We start from the raw sequence: 25,777 nt of genomic DNA on the forward strand, positions 1-25,777 counted from the left end.
ACCCAATGAAGTTGGATCTCTCCAGATCACCGCAACTTCAGGATTGACATATTATGTGGAACCTAAGGGGCTAATCCTCTGCATTGTTTAAAAAAGCTGTAAAACAGGTCTAATGCTAGAATTACTGCCCTTGATCCGACGTTCACGGCGATCCCTCACATGCATGGTGCAACCGCACGGGGTCAAGGCTCAGGCACACAGGTGTGCACGTGTGCGGGGTGGGCGGGGGTGCTTTTTTCTTTTTTTTGCTGTCACAGGGAATGTAAATATCCCATGTGACTGCAGTAGGCATTGACAGGTATTCTTTTTTGAGAAATCTGAGGTCTATCAGACTCTAGCTATCTCCTCTACCCTTACATCATCTAATCTCACCAAGATTGGTGTGATCAGATGCTTTCCCAATTTACAAATGGCACTGTTTATATCCTCTGAAACTGAAGTGATGAAATGTTCGTAGCTTCCAATTTCTTAGACTATAGAGATGATTGGCACCATTTCAGTCTCCAGTCAGCTCTATGGTCAGCTGGCAGAAAGATTGGCTGCATTCTCAGGTTCCCCCGATGGCACTGCCTGAGAAGGCCGTGGAAGGTAGCAGGGGAGGGGGGCATCTTCTCCCGCTGCTTGTAAAAGAAATCCTGCAGCTAATTAGCCACTAGGATTGCTTTTACATGATAGTCGATAGCCGGCTGAAAAAAATGATACCAGGATGATGCCTACAGCTGCAGGCATCATCCTGGTATAACCACTCAAATCCAGTGATTTACCAGAAGGTCGCTGGTCCTTGTTGGGTGAATATGCTATGTTCTTTTTTTTATGCAGCCTGTGGGCTGAATGAAAAAAAGAGAAGAAATCCCGTGCTTGGGCATATATGCTCTTTTATAACTGTGGATGGAAAATTTTTGTCCTACAGCACTGCACACACCTACTTATTTATATTCTGAGAGCAAGACCTTGTTGCTGTCAGAATAAACAGATCAGTGCTGCAGCTGAATGGCATTTCCTGCAAAGAAAACAGCAATGGTTAACAATAAAACAGTAACAATAAAACAGTAACAGTAAAATCGTAACAGTATGACAGTAACTCGATAACAACAAAAAAAAAACTATTTTTGTTTTTTACAATTTTTTTTTCTGTACTTTTACTTTTTATGTTTTCTTTACTATTTTTTTAACTGTAACAAGCAGATATTAGGGTTTCAAAATGTGATAGCCAATTTCCTGACTAACATCTTTCGAGACCCTGTGCAAATATGTGCCCTGAACTGTGCTGTACCCAGGGGCGTATTTGCCGCAAGGCAAATGATGCGTTTGCCTAGGGCGGCACCTTTTAGGGGGGCTGCGCAGTGGTACTGCCGCCCCCCCTTTCCCACAGAAGGGAACTTCAGGGGCGGGCTGCTGTGTCTTACCTGGGTCCGCAACTCCGTGTCCCAGTCCCACGTCGATCCGGTCCACAAGGCGCTGCTGGAGGAGGGGTAGAGAGGTTGTCCGGTCACTGGGTCCGGTGTCTTCTTTTCCCTGGATCGAGATGTGTGGGCGGGATGACATGTCGCCCCTGTCATCTGGCCAAACCCCCAGGATCACTCAACAGCCTACAGCAGCTTGTCCCTCCATCTGCAAGCTCCGCCTCCTCTCCGGTGATTGAACTGTAGCTCAGGAAAGGCACACAGGCGGCCAATCACCAACGTGAAGGCAGAGCTTGGAGAGGAGGAGCCGAGTGGCAGCGTGAAGATCAAAAAAGATCGAGTGAGGGAGCAGCTGGAGCAAGTGAAGAGGAGAAGAGCAGCCGGAGAAGGAAGACAGCTGACCGGTAAGTGTCTGTACCAAGCAGATGGTGCTGCTGCAGCCAGGTATGCTGGCTGTGGATGGAAGAGGGAGGGAGTGAGCCCAGGCTGGAGCAGGGGTCAGCAAGGGATCATTGGTGTCAGTGGGAGGAATAGTGCCCCATCATTGGTGTCACTGATACCAATGATAAGGCACTATTCCTCCCACTGGCACAAATGATGGGGCACTATATCCCTCCCCCCGTGACACAAACGATTAGGCACTATTCCTCCCCCCACTGACACCAACAATGGGGCACTATTCCTCCCCCCACTGACACCAGCGATGGGGCACTATTCCTCCCCCCACTGACACCAGCGATTGGGCACTATTCCCCCCCCACTGACATCAATGATGGGGCACTATTTCCCCCCCACTGACATCAATGATGGGGCACGGTTTCTCCCACACTGACACTAATGACGGGGCACTATTCCTCCCACTGACACCAATGATGGACCACTATTCCTCTCACTGATACCAATGATGGAGCACTATTCCTCCCACTGACACCACTAAAGGGGCACTATTCCTCCCACTGACACTACTGATTGGGGCACTATTCCTCCCACTAATACCAATGATGGGACACTATTCCTCCCACTGATACCAATGATGGGGCACTATTCCTCCCACGCTGACACTAATGATGAGTGCCCCATCATTGGTGTCAGTGGGATGAATAGTGCCCTATCATTGGTGTCAGTGGGAGGAATAGTGCCCCATCTTTAGTGCCAGTGAGGGAGGAATAGTGCCCCATCATTGGTGTCAGTGGGAGGAATAGTGCCCCATCTTTAGTGCCAGTGAGGGAGGAATAGTGCCCCATCATTGATGTCTGTGTGGAAGTAATAGTACCCCATCGTTGGTGTCAGTGGAAGGAATAGTGTCCCATCATTAGTGCCAGTGTGGGAGGAATAGTGCCAAATCATTGGTGTCAGTGTGGAAGTAACAGTACCCCATCGTTGGTGTCAGTGGGAGGAATAGTGCCCCATCATTGGTGTTAGTGTGGGAGGAATAGTGCCACATTTTGGGGGTGTCCTTTGGGTTGGGGTACCAGGAATGGCATTGGGAAAATGCCTCTCATGCAGCCGACTAACTGCATCTGGGTTGGGGATTTGGGCCATAGCACCTTCTGGATAGAAAAGGGCCTGGAATTTTAGGAAGGATCCACTATATCCAGTTGCTTTGTAAAGCACAAAAGCATTATATAGAGCCAATTGAAATAAATAAACAGATACTTTTTGGTACCAGCGTCTGGCTTTTCAGGAAACTAAGTACGGCTTCATGATCTGGTCCTTGAAGTCTACCCCTCCCATGATAAGGTTATAGTCATGGACACAGAGAGGCTTCTCAACAACACCAGCTGCTGTGGCAATTTGGATGGTCGTGTCTGCGTGAATGGAAGACAGGAAGGAAACATTCCGTTTGTCCTTCCAGTTCATTGTGAGCAATTCCTCATTTCTCAAGCAGTTTTTTTCCCCTTTCTAAGACAGGTATTTATAAGCCATTGGGGGAAAGCCCTGGCGATTAGGTGCCATATGCACCAATTCCAACATTGTACAAATGTCTAAATAGTCCATGTATAAGTGGTACCCCATATGGAAAAAGGATGACACCAAGTCCCAATCTATCTTGCCACTGCGCCCCATGTAGTCTGGGGGCTCCATGTAACTATCTTTTCCCTCGTAAATACAAAACTTATATGTATAGCCTGTTGCCCTTTCACAAGTCTTATACATCTTGACTCCATATCTGGCATGCTTGCTGGCGAGAAATTGTTTGAATGCAGGGTGGCCAGAAAAATTAATGAGGGACTCATCAACACAGATGTTTTGCTGGGGAGTATAGACATCTGCAAATTTTTGGTAAGTTGATTAACGAGGGGCTGAATTTTGTGGAGCCGGTCAAATTCAGGGTCACCCCGAGGATGACAGAGAGAATTGTCATTGAAACGCATAAATAGCATTATATTCTCATATCTATGCCTGGCCATGGCAACAGAGAACGCGGTCATATGATGAATCAGGTCTGTGGACCAATACATTAATTTTTTTTTAGTAATGCCCATATTGAGGGTTAGGCCCAGAAAAACTTTAAATTTGGAAACCATAATAGGTTTCCATGCACATGGTCTGACAAGGTTTGAATTTGGGTTGGCGGCAATAAATTGTTCTGCATATAAATTGCTTTGATCCAGAATCAATGCATACATATCTTCTGTGAAAAACAGCTCCAAAAAATAAAGGGGAGTAGTTAAATTTGCTGTTTCCACCTGAATTCCAGGTTGGGCAAGTAATGGGTAAGTACAGGTGCTGCAGAATTTGTGGGCTGCCAATCAGGATTTGCAAGCACATCTGGAAGGACACTATGGGCACTAGGGGCCTGTGTGCAAATTCTTGGTGGCTGAGGGACACTACTTGTGCTCACCACCGCACCAGCTTGTACTGCACTTATGGGACTCGCCACGTCACCAAGTGATACTGCAGTGCTGGTATGTATAAGACCAGGACGTACTAGGCCGCTGGTAATCACCAGTTCACCAAAAGGTAGAGCAGTAGAGTGGAACTCTGCTGCATATGAGAATCATCATGCAATTGTAACATCTCAACAACCTGGGAACAAGGTCGGGTACACCTGACCTTAGCAGGGACCTCTTCTCCATTGTCTGAGCTATCTGTCAGAGTGTCACTGCTGTCTACAGGTTTGTATTTTGAGGCTGATTGTGTCAGTGAGTCTTCCCCTTCGCTCTCATCTGACATGCTCAGAATCCTGTAGGCCTCGTCACTAGAGTAGAGAACAAAGGAGGTCCGATTGGCTGCACTCCAAACAATCCACTTTATTGAATCAGGATAAAACCATTACAGATAGTGGAAATACAGTGGGGGACTGGCAGGTTAACGCGTTTGACGCTAAAGACAGCGCTTATTCATTACCCCATTCTTCACTAGAGTACCTTTCGTTGGACATTTTGGCCACTAAATTTATAGGTACCTAGTGTGACTCACGGGAAAAAGAGCACCTGGCTGTCAGGGACTGCTTGAACCGCTACAAAAAAATTTACCTGCAAGTGCTAACAGAGATCAGGCCTGATTCTGCCAACACTGAGGTTTTGTGGGCAATATATCAAGTGACAGTGATCTACTGACATGGCACTTGCTGGGGGAGAGGTGGGGAGGGGATGTGAGTGTAGGGGCTAAATGCAGGTGTTGGCAGGTGCCGGGGGTTAATCCCACTAATGCTGCATTTTTGGGGACACTATACTAATGTGAAGGGGTTAACTGGGGGGGTGATCAGGGGGTTAAATGTGTCCTAAAAAGTTTTCTAACTGTGTAAGTGTGCTGTTTTACTCATGTGTCTACTTTCTTCTCTCTCTCTGGGATGGGATGTGCCCAGAGAGAGAAGATTTCATCATTTCCTGGGCCTGTGTAAGTTTAAACACAGGTACAAGAAGATCTGTGATAGGGCAGGGATCGATCATCCAATTCAGGCCAAACAACACTGGCCTAAATTGAATGATTGATCCCTTGGGCACTGAATCAACGCACCTGCAGGTCAGCGGGTGAGCACGCCCCCAGCCCTTGATCACCACGGGAGTGCGAATCACGTATATAGATGTGATTTTGTGCACCCATGCCACCCTGTAGCAGTATTTATGCTATAGGGTGGCGCAGAAGCAGTTAAAACATTGTGAACCATCCAAAACACAAAATAGTGTGAAAAAAGTTACAATTCCAAACTTGATGTTGACACACAAAATTTAGAATACGAAGACACAAATGCAATAACAATGTGCAAACAAACCACAAAAAATGCAAATAGGAACATGAAATTCATAAATAAAAACTCAACATTTTATACTTTCCACACAGAAAAAAGTGCTAGTGAACACAGGACTTGCAAGCAATCTGTCATCTAGTGCCAGTGCGATGGTGGCCAGCAGATTGGCATGCATGGTGACTTGCATCCTGAGCATACTGCTTTCTGAGAACTGTGGAAAAGTTTTGGACTGCATTCCATCAGGGGAAAGGTTATATCATTACAGCCTTTCTGACCACTCTATGCATGTGGGTCATATAATTCCGTTAAGCTGCCTTATGTACACAGTGGTTGTGTGCTACACATTCTCTCTCTACAAGATCCATCGCACTGGCACTAGGTGACAGATTGCCTGAAAGTCCTGTGTTCACCAGCACTTTTTTAAGTCTGTGTGTGGACCGTATGAAGTATTTTTATTTATGAGTAAATAAGTAATAGCGAGGGCACATCAAGTAATAGCAGCCGCTAAGTACTAAAGATAACCAACAGACCTAGGAGGATCCATTAACGCCGCGACGTCATGCCACCGGAGCAACATGGAGCTCCAGCGGCCATCTTTGATTGTGGGCGGTCAGTCCCTGTTTTATATGCTACACATCCAGTGTCTTCTGTTGCTGATTACATGGATTTTGATCCTATTATCTGGTTGCTTGTTTTTATCCAATAAACCTTTTAAATACTACACTATGGGGGTTCTTCTATTTAACTCCCTTGGGGAGTATTAACTTACAGATCACACAGCTTCCAGACTCCGGAGAGGGAGCCTCCTGTCATACCTGTGGAGCTGCACCCATCCACCCTTAAAGAGGACTCTGGCATTTCCATCTGATCCGCATCAGAAGTCCTAGGATCCACTTACTTGGATAAAGGTCTCCCCAGTCCTATCCCCATTTGGATGACCTTGATGACATCAGGAGTTCATTTATATCCATGCGCATTTAAATATGCGTTCTGGGGAGTGCGCATTTTTTCTACACCATATCGCACCAGCACCAAAGTAAGTAGAATTGCGGATCACTACTATTTTATTGAACTTTTTGTCATCTTCCGATTGTCATATTATTATTTGTACCATATTTTATTCTAATGATTTAGCGCTGCACTTTCATTGTTATTTATGAATTCCACATTCCTATTTTCATTTCTTTGTGTGGTTTGTTTGCATATTGTTATTACGTTGTGTATACTAAATTTTGGCTCTTTTAAATATTGTGTGTCAGCACCAAGTTTTAGAATTGTAACTTTTTCCACACTGTTTTAAATAATTCACAGGGTTTTCAGTTAATTTTTGTGCAAATAATTTTTAAATTCTTTTGGAGTCACAGATTTTTTTATATAACATAAAATGTACTCCTTTAGTAAATCACTCCTGGTCACCCTGGATAAACAGTTGGCCACTGAGGTATTAAAGAAAGATTTGCATGTCTCCCTACTGCAGGAACAATCTGCCCCTTTTTTGATGTGTGAGGAAGTGATGATATATGAATACCTTCTGCAAGAGGACATTGATCCACTATGCTGAACCAATCTAGCAGAAGTGTTACGATTCTAACAGGTGACTAATCCCAGTCTTTTACTGAGTTTACTTTTATCATTAAAAAAGGAACAAGATGTGGGGGTTGGTTGGCTGATTATACATATCAAGTGTGATATTGGAATTATACCTAATCCCTGGCTTCCAAGGGATATATGGCTAGTGAGCGCTCCCTTTAAATTCAGTACAGCAGATGATACATATTCTTCTATGGGGATAGCTCAAGGATTACTATTCCACTGCATGGTTTCTGAATGACTACATTTTAATTCCTTTTTTTTTTAAATAACATTCATATAATAATTGAAGTCAGGAAAGATAGAAAAGTTCTGATCACTTTGTATATCATTTTATTGTTGCCATTAACAAGACTGAGAGTTATAATTAGAGATGAGCGAAGAAATGAAAAATTCGATTCGACTGATTCGGCGAATTCGTGGACAATATTCGATTCGAGTCGAATAAATTCGCTGTGAATTTAACTTAAAAAAGGGTGTTTCTAGGCTTCAGAGAGACTTAATATTAGTGCAGAACACTGTACCTTTAATTTAAATGCCCTTGGAGTCTGCTGGGGAAGAGAAATAATACTGTCTGTCAGTATGACATGCAGATGAGTGCCGTCGATCTTAGAATCACTGCACACTTCACTCCTTTGGCCAGTCACGGGGCCAAAACCAGTGTTTGGAGCCACAGTGTGGCGGTGGAGGCAGCAGCAATGGGAGGCCATACAGCAACCTATGACAAAATGGAAACCAGCAGGAGCGTGAGGAGACCTGAAAGTGGCACATGGCAGAGTGGGAGCAATGGGAGGCGGTACAGGGACCCAGGTCACACTATGGGCCCAGCAGCAGCGTGACCAGGCGGTACGGGGGCCCATGGCCGATATGGGGCTTGGTGGCACCTATGGAAGGCCTGTAATCTGCCAGCAACCTATGACAAAATGGACAACCGCAGGAGTGTGAGGAGATTTCAAAGTGGCACATGGCAGAGTGGAAGCAATGGAAGGCCGTACAGGGACCCAGGTCACACTGTGGGACCAGCATCAGCGTGAACAGGCGGTACGGGGGCCCATGGCCGATTTGACCTCATTCATCCCATAGTCCTGCCGACTCACGAATAGCGTGGCCTCCTCAAAGGGCCTGAGCAAGCGCAGGTGTCACACATGAGCTGCCAATGGCTGACATCTAAGTTACACAGGGAGTACCTTTATCCGCTTTTAACATCAGGAAATCTGTGATGGCCTTTAGCTGTTCGTAAAGGCGGTCTAACATATGTAGGGTTGAATTCCACCTTGTTGCAACGTCACAGCATGAGGAGTCGGTACGGGGGCCCATGGCAGATTACATGTCTGGCAGCAGCTATGTGAGGCCCGTAATCTGCCTGCACCCTATGTCAAAAAATTTAACACACCAGCAGTGTGAAGAGACCTGAAAGTGGCACATGGCAGCAGAGTGTGGCGATGGAGACAGCAGCAATGGGAGGCCGTACAGGGACCCATGAGAGACTCTAGACTTGGCAGCAGCATGAGGAGGCGGTATATAGGGGCCCATGGCAGATTAGGGGCCTGGCAGCAGCTATGTGAGGCCCGTAATCTGCCTGCACCCTATGTCAAAAAATTTAACACACCAGCAGTGTGAAGAGACCTGAAAGTGGCACATGGCAGCAGAGTGTGGCGATGGAGACAGCAGCAATGGGAGGCCATACAGGGACCCATGACAGACTCTGGACTTGGCAGCAGCATGAGGAGGCGGTATATAGGGGCCCATGGCAGATTAGGGGCCTGGCAGCAGCTATGTGAGGCCCGTAATCTGCCTGCACCCTATGTCAAAAAATTTAACACACCAGCAGTGTGAAGAGACCTGAAAGTGGCACATGGCAGCAGAGTGTGGCGATGGAGACAGCAGCAATGGGAGGCCGTACAGGGACCCATGAGAGACTCTAGACTTGGCAGCAGCATGAGGAGGCGGTATATAGGGGCCCATGGCAGATTAGGGGCCTGGCAGCAGCTATGTGAGGCCCGTAATCTGCCTGCACCCTATGTCAAAAAATGTAACACACCAGCAGTGTGTGAGGAGACCTGAAAGTGGCACATGGCAGAGTGTGGCGATGGAGACAGCAGCAATGGGAGGCCGTACAGGGACCCATGAGAGACTCTGGACCTGGCAGCAGCATGAGGAAGCGGTATATAGGGGCCTATGGCAGATTAGGGGCCTGGCAGCAGCTATAGGAGGCCCATAATCTGCCAGCACCCTATGTCAAAAAATTCTACACACCAGCAGTGTGTGAGGAGACCTGAAAGTGGCACATGGCAGAGTGTGGCGATGGAGACAGCAGCAATGGGAGGCCGTACAGGGACCCATGAGAGACTCTGGACCTGGCAGCAGCATGAGGAGGCGGTATATAGGGGCCTATGGCAGATTAGGGGCCTGGCAGCAGCTATAGGAGGCCCATAATCTGCCAGCACCCTATGTCAAAAAATTCTACACACCAGCAGTGTGAGGAGACCTGAAAGTGGCACATGGCAGCAGAGTGTGGCGATGGAGACAGCAGCAATGGGAGGCCGTACAGGGACCCATGACAGACTCTAGACTTGGCAGCAGCATGAGGAGGCGGTATATAGGGGCCCATGGCAGATTAGGGGCCTGGCAGCAGCTATGTGAGGCCCGTAATCTGCCTGCACCCTATGTCAAAAAATTTAACACACCAGCAGTGTGAAGAGACCTGAAAGTGGCACATGGCAGCAGAGTGTGGCGATGGAGACAGCAGCAATGGGAGGCCATACAGGGACCCATGAGAGACTCTAGACTTGGCAGCAGCATGAGGAGGCGGTATATAGGGGCCCATGGCAGATTAGGGGCCTGGCAGCAGCTATGTGAGGCCCGTAATCTGCCTGCACCCTATGTCAAAAAATTTAACACACCAGCAGTGTGAAGAGACCTGAAAGTGGCACATGGCAGCAGAGTGTGGCGATGGAGACAGCAGCAATGGGAGGCCGTACAGGGACCCATGAGAGACTCTGGACTTGGCAGCAGCATGAGGAGGCGGTATATAGGGGCCCATGGCAGATTAGGGGCCTGGCAGCAGCTATGTGAGGCCCGTAATCTGCCTGCACCCTATGTCAAAAAATTTAACACACCAGCAGTGTGAAGAGACCTGAAAGTGGCACATGGCAGCAGAGTGTGGCGATGGAGACAGCAGCAATGGGAGGCCGTACAGGGACCCATGAGAGACTCTGGACCTAGCAGCAGCATGAGGAGGCGGTATATAGGGGCCTATGGCAGATTAGGGGCCTGGCAGCAGCTATGTGAGGCCCGTAATCTGCCAGCACCCTATGTCAAAAAATTAAACACACCAGCAGTGTGAGGAGACCTGAAAGTGGCACATGTTTGAGGCATGATTCATGGCGGATTTAGTCAGTTGTGTCAGGAACTGGTGGTTTGAAATCCAGACTAATCCACGCCTGATTCATTTTCACAAACGTGAGTCTCTCCACACTTTGGGTGGACAGTCGTGTCCTCCGCGGAGTTACAATACCTCCTGCCGCACTAAACACGCGCTCCGATGCCACGCTACTGGCCGGGCATGACAGCCTTTCAAGGGCAAATTCAGCTAGTTGGGGCCAAAGGTCAAGTTTCGTTGCCCAGTAGTCAAGGGGATTGTCTACCTCGGTTGGCAGGGTGCTGTCCAAGTAGGCCCAAGCCTGTTGTTTGAGCTCCTGCTCCAGGTCCACCTGATGCTGCTGCTGCTGCTGCGGCTGGTTAGTAGTTTCCTCACTGCGCTGGTGAAGAAAGCTACTCATCATCGACTGCAGACTGAGGCAGCCGCTGCTGGTGGAGCTGCCACTGCTCCTACCACCCCACCCCTCCCCTGCTGCCATGCCAGCGGAACGCGAGCGCACAGGGCCCACAGTGTCTGAGGATGGACGTTGGCGCACAAAGGCAGAGACCAACTGACTACATAGGTGGTTTTTATAGTACGTAATTTTGGCCTCCCTCTCAGCAGGTGTGAAAAAGGCCACCATTTTGGACCGGTAGCGAGGGTCCAACAAGGTGGACAGCCAAAAGTCATCCCTCTGTCTGATGGTTATTATTCGGCTGTCGCTACGCAAGCAACCGAGCATGCTATGGGCCATTTGTGCCAAGGAATGCGAGGGACTCCCTGCCTCCATCTCCACAGCATACTGCCACGGTGCGTCTGGGTCCTCTGTCTCCTCCTCCTCCTCCTCTACCAGATGCTCCTGCTCCTCCACTCCTGTCCGCTGAGTGGAAAAACCACCCATTTCACTCAATAATTCCTGAGCACAAATGTCCTCCTCTACCTCCTCCTCTTCTTCCTGTCCTGCCCCCACAGGGGTCATGTGGCGTTGAGATCTGTGCGCCACGTCTACCGCACCCTGACCAGCCATTGTTAACAGCATTTGTTCCAGGACGTGCAACAGAGGAATGACGTCGTTCATCCCATAGTCCTGCCGACTCACGAATAGCGTGGCCTCCTCAAAGGGCCTGAGCAAGCGGCAGGTGTCACGCATGAGCTGCCAATGGCTGACATCTAAGTTACACAGGGGAGTACCTTTATCCGCTTGTAACATCAGGAAATCGGTGATGGCCTTTCGCTGCTCGTAAAGGCGGTCTAACATGTGTAGGGTTGAATTCCACCTTGTTGCAACGTCGCAGATCAGGCGATGCTGTGGAATTCCGTTCTGCCGCTGCAGCTCAATGAGGGTGTTCTTTGCGGTGTAGGAATGGCTGAAATGCATGCACAGTTTACGTGACATTTTAAGGATGTCTTGCAGTGGGATGGTGGATTTTAGGAACCGCTTGACAACCAGATTGAACACGTGAGCCATGCATGGCGCATGGCACAACCTTCCTTGACGCAGAGCAGACACCATGTTCTTTCCGTTGTCAGTCAACATGGTTCCGATTTTTAGTTTGCGCGGAGACAGCCATCTGTCGATTTCTCTGTTCATTACACTCAGCAGTTCCTCCCCTGTGTGACTACGTTCGCCAAGGCATACCAGGTGCAGCACAGCGTGACACCGTTGCGCCCTGCACATGTGATATGCCGGTCGGGTAATGGGACTTGGCACGGGGGTGGCGGCTGAGGACACGGCGGAAAAAGAGGTGGTAGAGGCGGACATGCTTGCTGGACCAAGGACGTGCAAACGTGGAGGCAAAAGCGTCGTGACCTGTCCAAGTTGCTGGTGCGGCTGTGCCGGCACCACGTTCACCCAGTGGGCCGTAAATGACATGTACTGTCCCTGACCGTAGTTACAGCTCCACACGTCGGCGCTGCCGTGCACTTTGGCAGAGACCGACATGCTCAAAGACTGGCCCACCATCTCTTCTACATGTGAATGCAGGGCTGGCACTGCCTTTTGGGCAAAGAAATGACGGCTTGGCACTCTCCACCGCGGCGCGGCACAAGCCATCATTTCTCGGAAAGGTGCTGAGTCCACCAGTTGGAAAGGGAGGGACTGCAGCACCAGCAACTTGGACAGGAGGACGTTCAGCTTTTGCACCGTCGGGTGCGTGCTCGCAAACTGTTGTCTCTTGGATACGGATTCCAAGAAAGACTGTTGACGGAATCCGAGAAGAGGAGTAGCAGGAGAAGGAGCATCTGAACGAGCGGAAGATGCCAATGAGCGACAACTCCCCTCAGCAGAGGTGTTGGAGCCTTGACTGGCTGATAGAGGGCGATTGACGACGTCGGGTGACGGAGCAAGTAACGGAGCGGGTGATGGAGCGGGGGCTGGGGCAGGCAGAACCGCCGTATGTTTATCACGGTTTTCCCAGGCCACCGAATGGTGACGCTGCATATGCTGACGCAACGCTGTAGTCCCAACATGGGCCCCCTGGCCACGCTTGCATTTCTGGCCACATAGTCGACATACGGCTACGTTTACTTCCTCGGGCGGCTTGAGGAAAAATTGCCACACCACCGAGTAGGAAACTTTGCCCCCGCTACTCTTCACTGGCTGACTGCTACTTCCTCCGTGCGCAACGGCACCACTACTGGCCGTGGTGGTAGGCTGCAGTGGAGCTGGTGCTCTACTCCGTGGACGTTTGGCTCCACTGACACTGATGCGACCCTGCTGCTGTCTCCTGGGCAACCCACCGACTGTTTTGCTCGCTGCCAAGCTGCCACCCTCTTCTCCTGATGATGCGGAAGAAATTGCCTGATGACGACGAGGCTGCCAAGTGCGATCAACCTCCTCATCATCAAGTAGGGTCTCCGCCTCACTACTAGCCCCCTCGGCTGCGTCTGGGTCAGGAGACAGACCTGTCTCTAGACCGGCTACCGAGCCACTCTCCTCGCCAGTACTTGTTCGCTTGGCTGCTGAAAAGGCCGATGTCTCCCCCCGTTCCTGACCGCCCTCTGTTAGCTCTTCCTCACTGTACAGTGGGGCTGAGCCCACAGCATGCGATACTTCGCTTGGTGAGGGAACAGCAAAGGACAGGGGCAGGTAGAGGACACGTGATTTCAGTGGGCTTGGTCCCGGGCCATGCCAACTAACGGTTGTGTCTGACGTACCCACCGACCGTTGGCTGTAGGTGTCAGAGGTGACCTGGGAAGAGGAAGACGACCGAGCCAACCAATCAATGACGGCAGGGTTGTCGGTGGAGACACGACCGCTGGATGACACCGGGAGCACTGGCCTCTGGCTGCGAATACTGCTGCCTCGACCCCTTCCTCTGCTGCCACGTCTGCTCGCTCCTAAAACATTGCCTCCTCTGCCACTCCTCTGCATGTTGTCTGACATACTATTTAATTCAACGATTAGGTGTCCCTGAGTAACAATTCTCTGGCACTCAGTAACAATTCTGTCTGTCCCTGAGTATGAATTCTGTGGCCCTGAGTAACAATTATGTGTCTGTGCGAGTAACAATTCTGTGTCTGTGCGAGTAACAATTCTGTGTCTGTGCAAGTAACAATTTTGTGTCTGTGCGAGTAACAATTCTCTGGCACTCAGTAACAATTCTGTCTGTCCCTGAGTAACAATTCTCTGGCACTCAGTAACAATTCTGTCTGTCCCTGAGTATGAATTCTGTGGCCCTGAGTAACAATTCTGTGTCTGTGCGAGTAACAATTCTGTGTCTGTGCAAGTAACAATTTTGTGTCTGTGCGAGTAACAATTCTCTGGCACTCAGTAACAATTCTGTCTGTCCCTGAGTAACAATTCTCTGGCACTCAGTAACAATTCTGTCTGTCCCTGAGTAACAATTCTCTGGCACTCAGTAACAATTCTGTCTGTCCCTGAGTATGAATTCTGTGGCCCTGAGTAACAATTCTGTGTCTGTGCGAGTAACAATTCTGTGTCTGTGCAAGTAACAATTTTGTGTCTGTGCGAGTAACAATTCTCTGGCACTCAGTAACAATTCTGTCTGTCCCTGAGTAACAATTCTCTGGCACTCAGTAACAATTCTGTCTGTCCCTGAGTAACAATTCTCTGGCACTCAGTAACAATTCTGTCTATCCCTGAGTATGAATTCTGTGGCCCTGAGTAACAATTCTGTGTCTGTGCGAGTAACAATTCTGTGTCTGTGCAAGTAACAATTTTGTGTCTGTGCGAGTAACAATTCTCTGGCACTCAGTAACAATTCTGTCTGTCCCTGAGTAACAATTCTCTGGCACTCAGTAACAATTCTGTCTGTCCCTGAGTAACAATTCTCTGGCACTCAGTAACAATTCTGTCTGTCCCTGAGTATGAATTCTGTGGCCCTGAGTAACAATTCTGTGTCTGTGCGAGTAACAATTCTGTGTCTGTGCAAGTAACAATTTTGTGTCTGTGCGAGTAACAATTCTCTGGCACTCAGTAACAATTCTGTCTGTCCCTGAGTAACAATTCTCTGGCACTCAGTAACAATTCTGTCTGTCCCTGAGTAACAATTCTCTGGCACTCAGTAACAATTCTGTCTATCCCTGAGTATGAATTCTGTGGCCCTGAGTAACAATTCTGTGTCTGTGCGAGTAACAATTCTGTGTCTGTGCAAGTAACAATTTTGTGTCTGTGCGAGTAACAATTCTCTGGCACTCAGTAACAATTCTGTCTGTCCCTGAGTAACAATTCTCTGGCACTCAGTAACAATTCTGTCTGTCCCTGAGTAACAATTCTCTGGCACTCAGTAACAATTCTGTCTATCCCTGAGTATGAATTCTGTGGCCCTGAGTAACAATTCTGTGTCTGTGCGAGTAACAATTCTGTGTCTGTGCAAGTAACAATTTTGTGTCTGTGCGAGTAACAATTCTCTGGCACTCAGTAACAATTCTGTATGTCCCTGAGTAACAATTCTCTGGCACTCAGTAACAATTCTGTCTGTCCCTGAGTAACAATTCTCTGGCACTCAGTAACAATTCTGTCTGTCCCTGAGTAACAATTCTCTGGCACTCAGTAACAATTCTGTCTGTCCCTGAGTAACAATTCTCTGGCACTCAGTAACAATTCTGTCTGTCCCTGAGTATGAATTCTGTGGCCCTGAGTAACAATTCTGTGTCTGTGCGAGTAACAATTCTGTGTCTGTGCAAGTAACAATTTTGTGTCTGTGCGAGTAACAATTCTCTGGCACTCAGTAACAATTCTGTCTGTCCCTGAGTAACAATTCTCTGGCACTCAGTAACAATTCTGTCTGTCCCTGAGTAACAATTCTGTCTGTCCCTGAGAATGAATTCTGTGGCCCTAAGAATTCTCTGGCACTCAGTAACAATTCTGTCTGTCCCTGAGTAACAATTCTCTGGCACTCAGTAACAATTCTGTCTGTCCCTGAGTAAAAATTCTGTGGCCCTAATAACGTTTCTGTGGCCCTAAGTAACAATTCTCTGGCACTGAGTAACAATTCTGTCTGTCCCTGAGTATGAATTCTGTGGCCCTAACTAGCGTTTCTTTGTCCCTAAATAACGATTCTGTGGCCCTCATTAACAAGTCTGTGTCCCTGAGTAATGGTTCTCTGTCCCTAAGTAACTTCTCTCTGTCCCCAATTCTCGTTTCTGTGGCCCTAACTCTGTCCCTGTCCCTAGTACAGAGCGGTCTGCCTCTGTTCAATGACTGCAGGCAAATGAAGATTTCCAAAATGGCCGCTATATATACCTCGACCATTACACAGTGCTGGCTGGCTGGCTGCTGATTGGCTGATGCGATCACATGTCGTTGAGGAATGCATTATGGGGCAGCGCGCCTTGTCTGCGCGCCTTCCCCGACATCCCCGCTCCGTCGCCGCACATGTCAGCCGCCATTTTCGGAAAAATTTCGATTCGCGCGTCCGAATTAGGCTGTTTTTCGGATTCGGCACGAATCGAAATTTTTCCGATATTCGACTCGAATTCCACTTCGGATACTTCGATTCGCTCATCTCTAGTTATAATAATACCAGTCCCAGTACTTTTGCAAACATTATTTGCATGTCATCTGATGGCATGTCCCAATATAACTTCAGATTAGCAACCAATTGTGATTTTCTACTCATTGAGTGCCTGTATATTTAGCAGTCATACCAATGTGGAAGAAAAAGAAAACCATGCTCATTCTGAACATGTCTGTAGCAAATTTCAAAAGACTTTCTGGTAAGTGGGGATGTGTAAGACTTCCTAATTTAATCTTTGCATGGGATTAAAAGTAGAAAACATACCTATGCCCCTTTAAATTCAATTTAATTTAAAGTATTGCATTTGTCAAATGAAACACAAATGCATACAAATTAATTTATGTGTATTTACAGTGTGTTGACCGTGCTTCATCTCTCCTAACTGCAAAAATATATTTACTGTATATCTAGAACACAATAAAAAAATGCACTGACTAGATGCCTGATATTTGTGTGCATTTTGTGTTTTTATATCCATATTCCAGTGCAGTTAGATGCATCAAAAGGTGGCACAGGAACCACAAACCTTTGTGTCCACCTTATAAATGGACTAAGATACTCTTTAACACAATCATATGCTATAACATCCAGACAGTTACCCTATTTTTAAACATGTTTCCACTTTATAATACACTTTCTTCAAGTAGTCTACTTCCTAATCTACAAGTATGTTTTTTTTTCAGGAAACTACAATCCATAGAAGCACACTTAACACGCCTAGAAGATTTATGAGCTACTCCCTTTCAAAATTCACTTACTTAACCCCTGGATTATTTTCCATTAATCAACTATGCTTATATTACTCCTACTGTGTATAGACCTTCCTAAGAAGAATTCCATTTCCTGAATGTTTTCCTTTTCAGTTAATCATTCTCAGTTTTTTCAATCTACGTACATTAAGCATATCTGGGACTGTGATGAAATGTATGTGAAACATACTAAGAAATGAGCTTCCAATATTGCATTGTATTTGCATTATATAAACATTTTGCAGTAAGATTAAACAGCATACAATATAAAATCTTTTATTTTTGCATACTTAACAAGAATTTGTCATACAAAAAAAAGGTACCGCATGTATAAAGTACATGCACCTGCAGAATCATCTAATACCCCACTATTATGGCCAAATGCAGAGCCTTCTTGTCAGGCAAAGCTTTGGCATTTTCTGATAGTGCCAAAGCTTGCCTATCTCATCCTGCCCCATACACTTTCCATTTGGCAATCCATCAAAGTGATGGGCTAAAAGGAATAGGTAGGTTATTGGAGGTAGGAACAATTCCCAGTACTACCTATATGTGTTAAAGATTTGCCTGTCACAACAGGCAGTCTGCAATAAATGCAGGGCATTGGAGTCTGCTGCCGATATGTGGATGCACTTGTAGAGGCACCCCTTACTGTCTGCACTTTATACTGGCCGCAGCTTTTTAAAGATGTTAGGAAAAGACTGACTAGAGTTTTGTAAGTCTAAAGAACTCATTAACCCCTTGATATGTTATTAAAAATTTAATGATGAGAATTGAATTTATAAATGACCTATTGCTATATGAATATTTTATATATATATATATATATATATATTTATTCACTATTTTATGTACTAACTTTAACTATATATGTATATGTACGTATATATAAATGAATGCTACGAGAGTATCCAAAGTAATTTGGGGATAGGCAATTGAATTTATCTGCATGATGCAGTGATATACAGGTGAAACTTGAAAAATTAGAATATCGTGCAAAAGTTCATTTATTTCAGTAATGCAACTTAAAGGGTGAAACTAATATATGAGAAAAAAAAAAAAACCTCTTCTCTCACTTCTCCTCTCCCTCCCCACCCTACCTCCCCCCCTCCACCCGTCTCCACTCCTCCCCTCTTTTTAATCTATTTCCCCCAGATTCTTCTTCCCAACCATTGATTTCAATTCTCTGCATTTCAAATCTATCGCAAAAGTTTCTCAGGTCCTCTGGGAACCTCAAACAGGCAGTTATTCCATTTTTCCATACTATTAAGCGCTCCGGTACTCCCCATCTATATTGCACCTTCTGTTTTTTCATCAGCTCCAGCAAAGGCCTCAGAGCTCTCCGATGACAAGTCCGCATATATTTGGATATCCATTTCTCCATATTTTATTTCTGATTTTCCCTTAGTTTTCCTCCAGATTCTTTCCCTTTGCTGCAGTTCATAAAATTTAACAAGTATGTCTCTCGACCTTTCCTTCTCATAGTTCCCCTGGAGTCTCCTGATTCTAGAGATTCCTTCTATATTAGTCCTTTCCATAACAGAGTTTCCCATTATAATGTTCAGAATTTTGTAAACCTCCTCTTCCAATATTCCTCCTTTTAAACTTTCCGGTATCCCTCTTATCCCTATATTTCTCCTTCTTTCTCTATTCTCTTGGATTTCCGCCTTGTACTGCAATTTTTCCTGAGATTTTTCCATATTAATTATCTTCTTCTCTAATTCGGAAATAATCTGGGTCTGATTTTTAACTTTCTGCTCCATTTCTTCCACTCTTAGCAACAACTGCCCCAGGTCAGTCCGAATATTTACCATTTCTTGCTTTATTATTCTCTCCAGATCTTTAAACATTTCTGTCATTTCTTTTTTATTTGGGATTTGGAGCTCTTTTTCTGTCTCTGATATTTGTTGACTACTGATATCCAAGTCCATTAATTGTTTAGGGCTATTTTGCGTACTTAGATCTAATTCTCCTTTGTCATTTCTACTCTGGGGCCTTTCCGGGGTCACGTTTCCCTGGGATGTGTACTTTTTAATTGTACCCGTTTGGGTCCCTTTTGGCCCGGTTCCTTTTGCACTTTTATTTTTCATTTCTTCTATATCTTTTCTATTTCTCTAGAGATTTGTGTTAAGAAGAAGCCGTTTATATGATTTGCAAGTCCCAGCCCTGTCCATTCACTTTTCTTTCCTACATATGTTCTTCTCTTTATTTATATTCTCTTCTCTGGGGGTCCCCCCTTTTCCTCACACTCTCTGTTTCCCCACCAGCTCAATACAGATTTTATATGTGAAGCCACAGCCAGACTCACTCACCCTCTTTGCACATTTCTTCTCGTGAGACGGCTCCAGGCTCCCTCCTCCAGTTCCTTTCAGCAGGTCAGCTCCTCTCCACCTCCTCTCAGGGGGACCCTCCAGGACTTTCTTCCACTCTCTCCTGCCTTGGACCAGGCTGTTCTTCCCTGCCAGCACCACGACAGGGGGCCGGGATAGCTGGACGTTCAGCAGAACAATGTCTCTCCTGCTCCCTGCCAGCCGCTGGCCGGCCGGCCGGCCGGCTTCCTCGCCTCCCAGGGATGCACTGCGGCAGGTCACGTGTCCTAGCCGCGCCTCCACGTGTCGTGGCAACCAGGCTCACTGTTCCAGCCTCTCACCGCTGCTCTCCAGCTCCCAGGCTCTCCCTCCCGCGGGCCGTCACTCATCCGAGGGAGCCCTCCAGGCCAAGGTAAATCACAGCCTTCTGGAGCTCCATGCATCTAGGGGGGTTTGGGGCCAAGGGGGGGGATTGGACAGAGGAGCCTCATGCAAGAGCTCCTACCATGAACTCCCCGCCGCCGACATTGTCAGGCTCCGCCCTCAAGATGGATTCTCCTCTGCTCACACTTCTAGCAAAGTCTCCTCTATAATTCCTCCCATATGGAGCTTCTCTTTTTTCTCTTTCTGAATCTCCTTGCTCCCAATCCAGCGCCTCCCCCCCCCCCCCCCCCCGCTACTTCAGCTTAACTTCTTTCCCTTTCTTTCTTTAGAAGTATAAGTAGAAAGAGGGTTAATGGGGGGATTCGGAGGGAGGGGAGGCTGTCCATGGGAGGAGCGTAGCCCTAAGGATTAAGTCAAAAGTGGATGTTATCTCCATAAATGATGTTGAGGCAAAACGAAGGCCTAAAAAGAGGGGAGAGGTGGTGAGGGTCGGGGTGGGAGGGGAGGGAGAGGAAAGGGATTGAGGGGAGTACTGAGAGAGGGGGGTGGGAGAAGGGGAGAGAAAAGTGTAGTGGGATAAAAACGCTCAATAGGAATAAGAAAGAGGAAGAAGGAGTTAGCAGGAAAAGAGTAAGATGGAAGAAATACAATATATAACCTACAATGTAAAAGGGTTAAGCTGTCCAGGAAAGAGATTTAGGCTATTTAAAGAACTTCAACATAGAAAATCCTCAGTGGTATTTTTGCAGGAAACACACTTAGAGATAGATTCGAAGGTTAGATTGAGGACTAGATATTTTCCAACATGGTTTTATGCGTATTCACCAACTAAAAGAGCAAAGGGAGTTGCTATAGGCTTCGCAAAGAACGTAAGGTTTGAGGTGGAGGAGAGATTAACGGATCTGGAGGGAAGGTTTTTATTTTTGAGATGTAAATTACAGGGAATAGAGTGTACAATAGCAAACATATACAGTCCAAATAAAAAGCCGGAGAGGTTTATGAGAAAAGTGTTGAAGAGATTGATGGATTTTAAAAGGGGATGTATGATAATAGCGGGGGACTTTAACATCTGTATGGACCCACGGATGGATACTACTTCCTGTGTGAGGAGGGAGGAAAGCAAGCCCTTGAGAATGTTAAAGAAACTGCTGCATGAGTGTCAATTAGTGGACATCTGGAGAATCAGGAACATGAAGGAGAGAGATTATACTTTCTTTTCGCACGTACATGAGACTTACTCTAGACTAGATTACATATTAGTAGAACACCGATTGATAGAGTTGGTGGTAGAAGTAAAAATAGGAGGAAGCACCCTGTCAGATCATGCCCCAGTTGCAATGAAGTTAAGATGGGATAGAGAGGAGAGAGAAGGATATGTGTGGCGGATGAATGAGGCACTACTCATGGATGAAGAGATTGGTCAAAGAATAGAGAGGGAAATTGAATGGTTTTTTGAAGAGAATGAAACAGAGGATGTGTCGGTTGCAACGGTGTGGGAAGCACATAAAGCTTACATTAGAGGTCTACTCATTGCAATGGGGGCAAAAAAGAAAAAAGAAAGGAGAGAAAAGATAAATAGATTATTAAAGGAAATATATGATCACGAACAGGTGCATAAAAGGGAAAGATCTAAGGAGATAATGCAGCTGATAATAAAGAAGAAAGAAGAATTAGAGAATGTAATGGAGAAGGAAAAAAGTAGAGTCTTTAATAAAATAACATGTGAAAGGTATAGATGGGGAGATAGGCCGGGAAAGTACTTAATGAGAACTTTGAGAAAGAAGAAAAATAGAAATTATATTGAGAAAATAAGAAATCCTAAGGGGGAATTTGTACACTCAACCAAGGATATTGCTAGAATATTTAAAGAGTATTATAATGAGTTGTATAATATCATACCTCAGGATACATTTAAGAAAACGGAAATAGTAAATAGGGAGAAAATAAAGACATATCTAGAGGATGCAGGCCTACCGAAATTAAGAAAAACACAACTGAACTCTTTAGAGGCAGAAATAACTTCAGAGGAAAAAAAATTGCGTTAAAAAGCATGGCGGGAGGGAAAAGTCCAGGTCCGGATGGATATACGGCTAAATACTATAAAAAATATAGTGAGCTTTTGGTTCCTAAAATGAAGATTTATATGAATGCTTTGGGGAATGGAATGGAGATAAGGGGAGAATCCTTACAGGCTAATATAGTATTGATACAGAAGGAAGATAAAGACCCCTCGCAATGTGCAAGTTATCGACCAATAGCACTGCTGAATGTTGACACTAAAATATATGCAAAGGTTTTGGCAAATAGATTGAAAAAGCTGATGCCAGAGTGGATACATAGAGACCAGGTGGGGTTTGTCTCAGGAAGAGAGGGCAGAGATAATGCTTTGAGATCATTGTTGCTTATACAGGAGGGTAAAAAAGGGAAAACTCCAATGATACTGATGTCGATAGATGCTGAGAAGGCATTCGACAGAGTAAGTTGGGGTTTTATGATGGACACTCCGGAAGCGTTAGGAATAGGAGATAGAATGAGAGGGTGGATTGGAGAATTATATAGAGGGCCTACCGCTACCATACTGGTAAATGGAGGAAGATCAGAGTATTTTAAGATGTCAAATGGTACATTGTCTCCATTGTTATATGTGATATCACTGGAGCCCTTACTGTCCATGATTAGGAAGAACATAGACATAAAAGGAATAAAGATAAGAGATGGAGAACATAAGGTAGTGGCATATGCGGACAATTTGATGTTTTATGTTGGAAACCCTAGAACAGCACTTCCAAATTTAATGAAAGCATTGAGGGAGTACGGAGACCTGTCAAATCTGAAAATTAACCCGACAAAGACTGAAATCTTAAACATAAACCTCAAAAACAGCGAAAAAGAAAAATTACAAGAGGAATTCCCCTTCCTGTGGAGGGATAAAGAACTAAAATATCTAGGAATAAAAATAATCAGCCTCAATTAAGAACCTATATAAAGCTAATTATATAACATTATTAAATGAGATTAAGGAGGAGCTGAGGAGAGTAGGAAATGGAAATCCATCATGGATAGGTCGTATAAACTTGATAAAGATGGTAATTGTCCCCAAAGTATTATACAGATTTCAAATGATCCCAATCAAACTCCCAGAGGCATACTTTAAAGAACTTAGGAACTTAATAAAATGTATATGGAGGAATAAAAAAACCTAGAATAGGTTATGAAATGTTGACTAGAAATAAAGAAAGAGGAGGACTGGGGGTACCAGACTTTAGGAGATATTACAAAGCGGGGATAATTGCGAGAATTTTCGACTGGATTCATAATCCAGAGAAAAGCTGGGTTAAAATAGAGACAGCACTGAGTGGAATAAGTTTATTATAAAGTATTTGGGTACTTGCACAATATAGGGATCTAGAGGAGAGCACAAGCATGTACACTCTTAATGTTTTAATATGGGATTAGAATGGGATTTACTACACAAACAAAAGGGGTGGGTTTTTAACTCACAATTAATACCACTTAGAAACACAAAATTTTATAATAGGATCATATAGGGTCATGGAGGAAAAAAAGGGTGAAGTCTTTAATAAGATGGATAGACTAAGATATTACCAACTGAAGAACTTTTTTGAAAGCCTTCCAAAGCCTATAAGAACTAGAAAAGATTGGAATCCATTTGAGAGAATATTTGAGTCACGGGGAAATGGTAGACACGGATTGGCAAAAATACACAAGATATTAATGGAACTTGACACAGATACAAAATTAACGCACATAGAGAAATGGGAAAGAGATATGGGGAGAAAAATAGAGGAGGAGGAGCAGAGGAAAATGTTCACATTAATTCACGAGAATATTAGTATGAGGGAAGTAGAAATAAATTTTAAGTGTTTGAATAGATGGCATATTACCCCCAACGTAGAGCACAAGATGAACAGGGAGATGTCACGGATGTGTTGGAGAGGATGTGGAGAGGAGGGCACGTGGTATCATGTCTGGTGGGAGTGTCCAGAAATACAGGTGTTCTGGCGGAGGATAGTGTATTTGATAGGGAAAATCACTAAAATTAATATAGGATTAGATCCAGAATTATGTCTCCTCCATATCTCAGAACTCTCAGTGAAAACATATAAGAGTTCGTGGATATGGCATTACCTGACCGCAGCAAAGAGTCTGATACCCAGATTCTGGAAGAAAAGAGAGGTGCCAACTGAGGAGGAATGGATGGCTAGAGTAAATCAGATTTCTGGGACAGAAAGATTGTATTATACGCACGAGGACAAGTTGGAGCTGTATAAACAAAAATGGAAAGGTTGGGAAGATTACAGAGAAAAGGTGAAATATATGAAGAGATAATATTCCTGGAAGTAGACTTAGAACTGGGATTTAGGAAAAACAGAACAATATGGAGTTAACGAGAGTAAAGAGAATGTTGAGCATGGGAGGGGCTGGAGGAGAAGGGGTGGTGGAGGGGGGGCAGGGGAGGGGGGGAGGGTAAGAAAAGAAAGTTATATACAGGGATAATTTACGTAAGAAGAGAAAACATTTGTGATAATGATTTTAATAGAAATGTTGAAATGTTTTGTATATGAATTGGAAAATTAATAAATATTTATAATAAAAAAAAAGAAACTAATATATGAGATAGACTCATTACATGCAAAGCAAGATAGTTCAAGCCTTGATTTGTCATAATTGTGATGATTATGGCTTACAGCTCATGAAAACCCCAAATCCACAATCTCAGAAATTAGAATATTACATGCAATCAATAAAACAAGGATTGTGCATAGAACAATATCGGACCTCTGAAAAGTATAAGCATGCATATGTACTCAGTACTTGGTTTGGGCCCCATTTGCAGCAATTACTGCCTCAATGCAGCGTGGCATGGAAGCTATCAGCCTGTGGCACTGCTGAGGTGTTATGGAAGACCAGGATGCTTTAATAGCAGCCTTAAGCTCTTCTGCATTGTTCGGTCTCATGTCTCTCATCTTTCTCTCGGCAATGCCCCATATATTCTGTATAGGGTTCAGGTCAGGCAAGTTTGCTGGCCAATCAAGCACAGTAATCCCACGGTCATTGAACCAGGTTTTGGTGCTTTTGGCAGTGTGGGCAGGTGCCAAGTCCTGCTGGAAAATGAAGTCAGCATCCCCATAAAGCTCGTCTGCGGAAGGAAGCATGAAGTGCTCCAAAATCTCCTGGTAGACGGCTGCGTTGACCCTGGACTTAATGAAGCACAGTGGACCAACACCAGCAGATGACATGGCTCCCCAAATCAACACAGACTGTGGAAACTTCACACTGGACTTCAAGCATCTTGCAGTGTGTGCCTCTCCATTCTTCCTCCATACTCTGGGTCCTTGGTTTCCAAATGAGATGCAAAAGTTGCTCTCATCAGAAAAGAGGACTTTGTTTTTCTTTAGCCCAGGTAAGACGCTTCTGACATTTGTTGTTCAGGAGTGGCTTGACAAGAGGAATACGACATTTGAAGCCCATGTCCAGGATCCATCTGTGTGTGGTGGCTCTTGATGCACTGGCTCCAGCCTCAGTCCACACCTTGTGAAAGTCCCCAACACTTTTGAATGGCATTTTCCTGACAATTCTCTCCAGGCTGCGGTCATCCCTGCTGCTTGTGCACCTTTTTCTTCCACACTTTTCCCTTCCACATAACTTTCTATTAATGTACTTTGATACAGCACTTTGGGAACATCCCACTTCTTTTGCAATTACCTTTTGAGGCTTTCCCTCCTTATGGAGGGTTTCAATGATGGTTTTCTGCACAACTGTCAGGTCATCAGTCTCTCCCATGAT

This window comes from Staurois parvus, unplaced genomic scaffold (assembly GCF_062004578.1).
Source record: "Staurois parvus isolate SC_StPar_1 unplaced genomic scaffold, SC_StPar_1.0 ptg000701l, whole genome shotgun sequence".
In the NCBI taxonomy this organism is placed as follows: Eukaryota; Metazoa; Chordata; class Amphibia; order Anura; family Ranidae; genus Staurois; species Staurois parvus.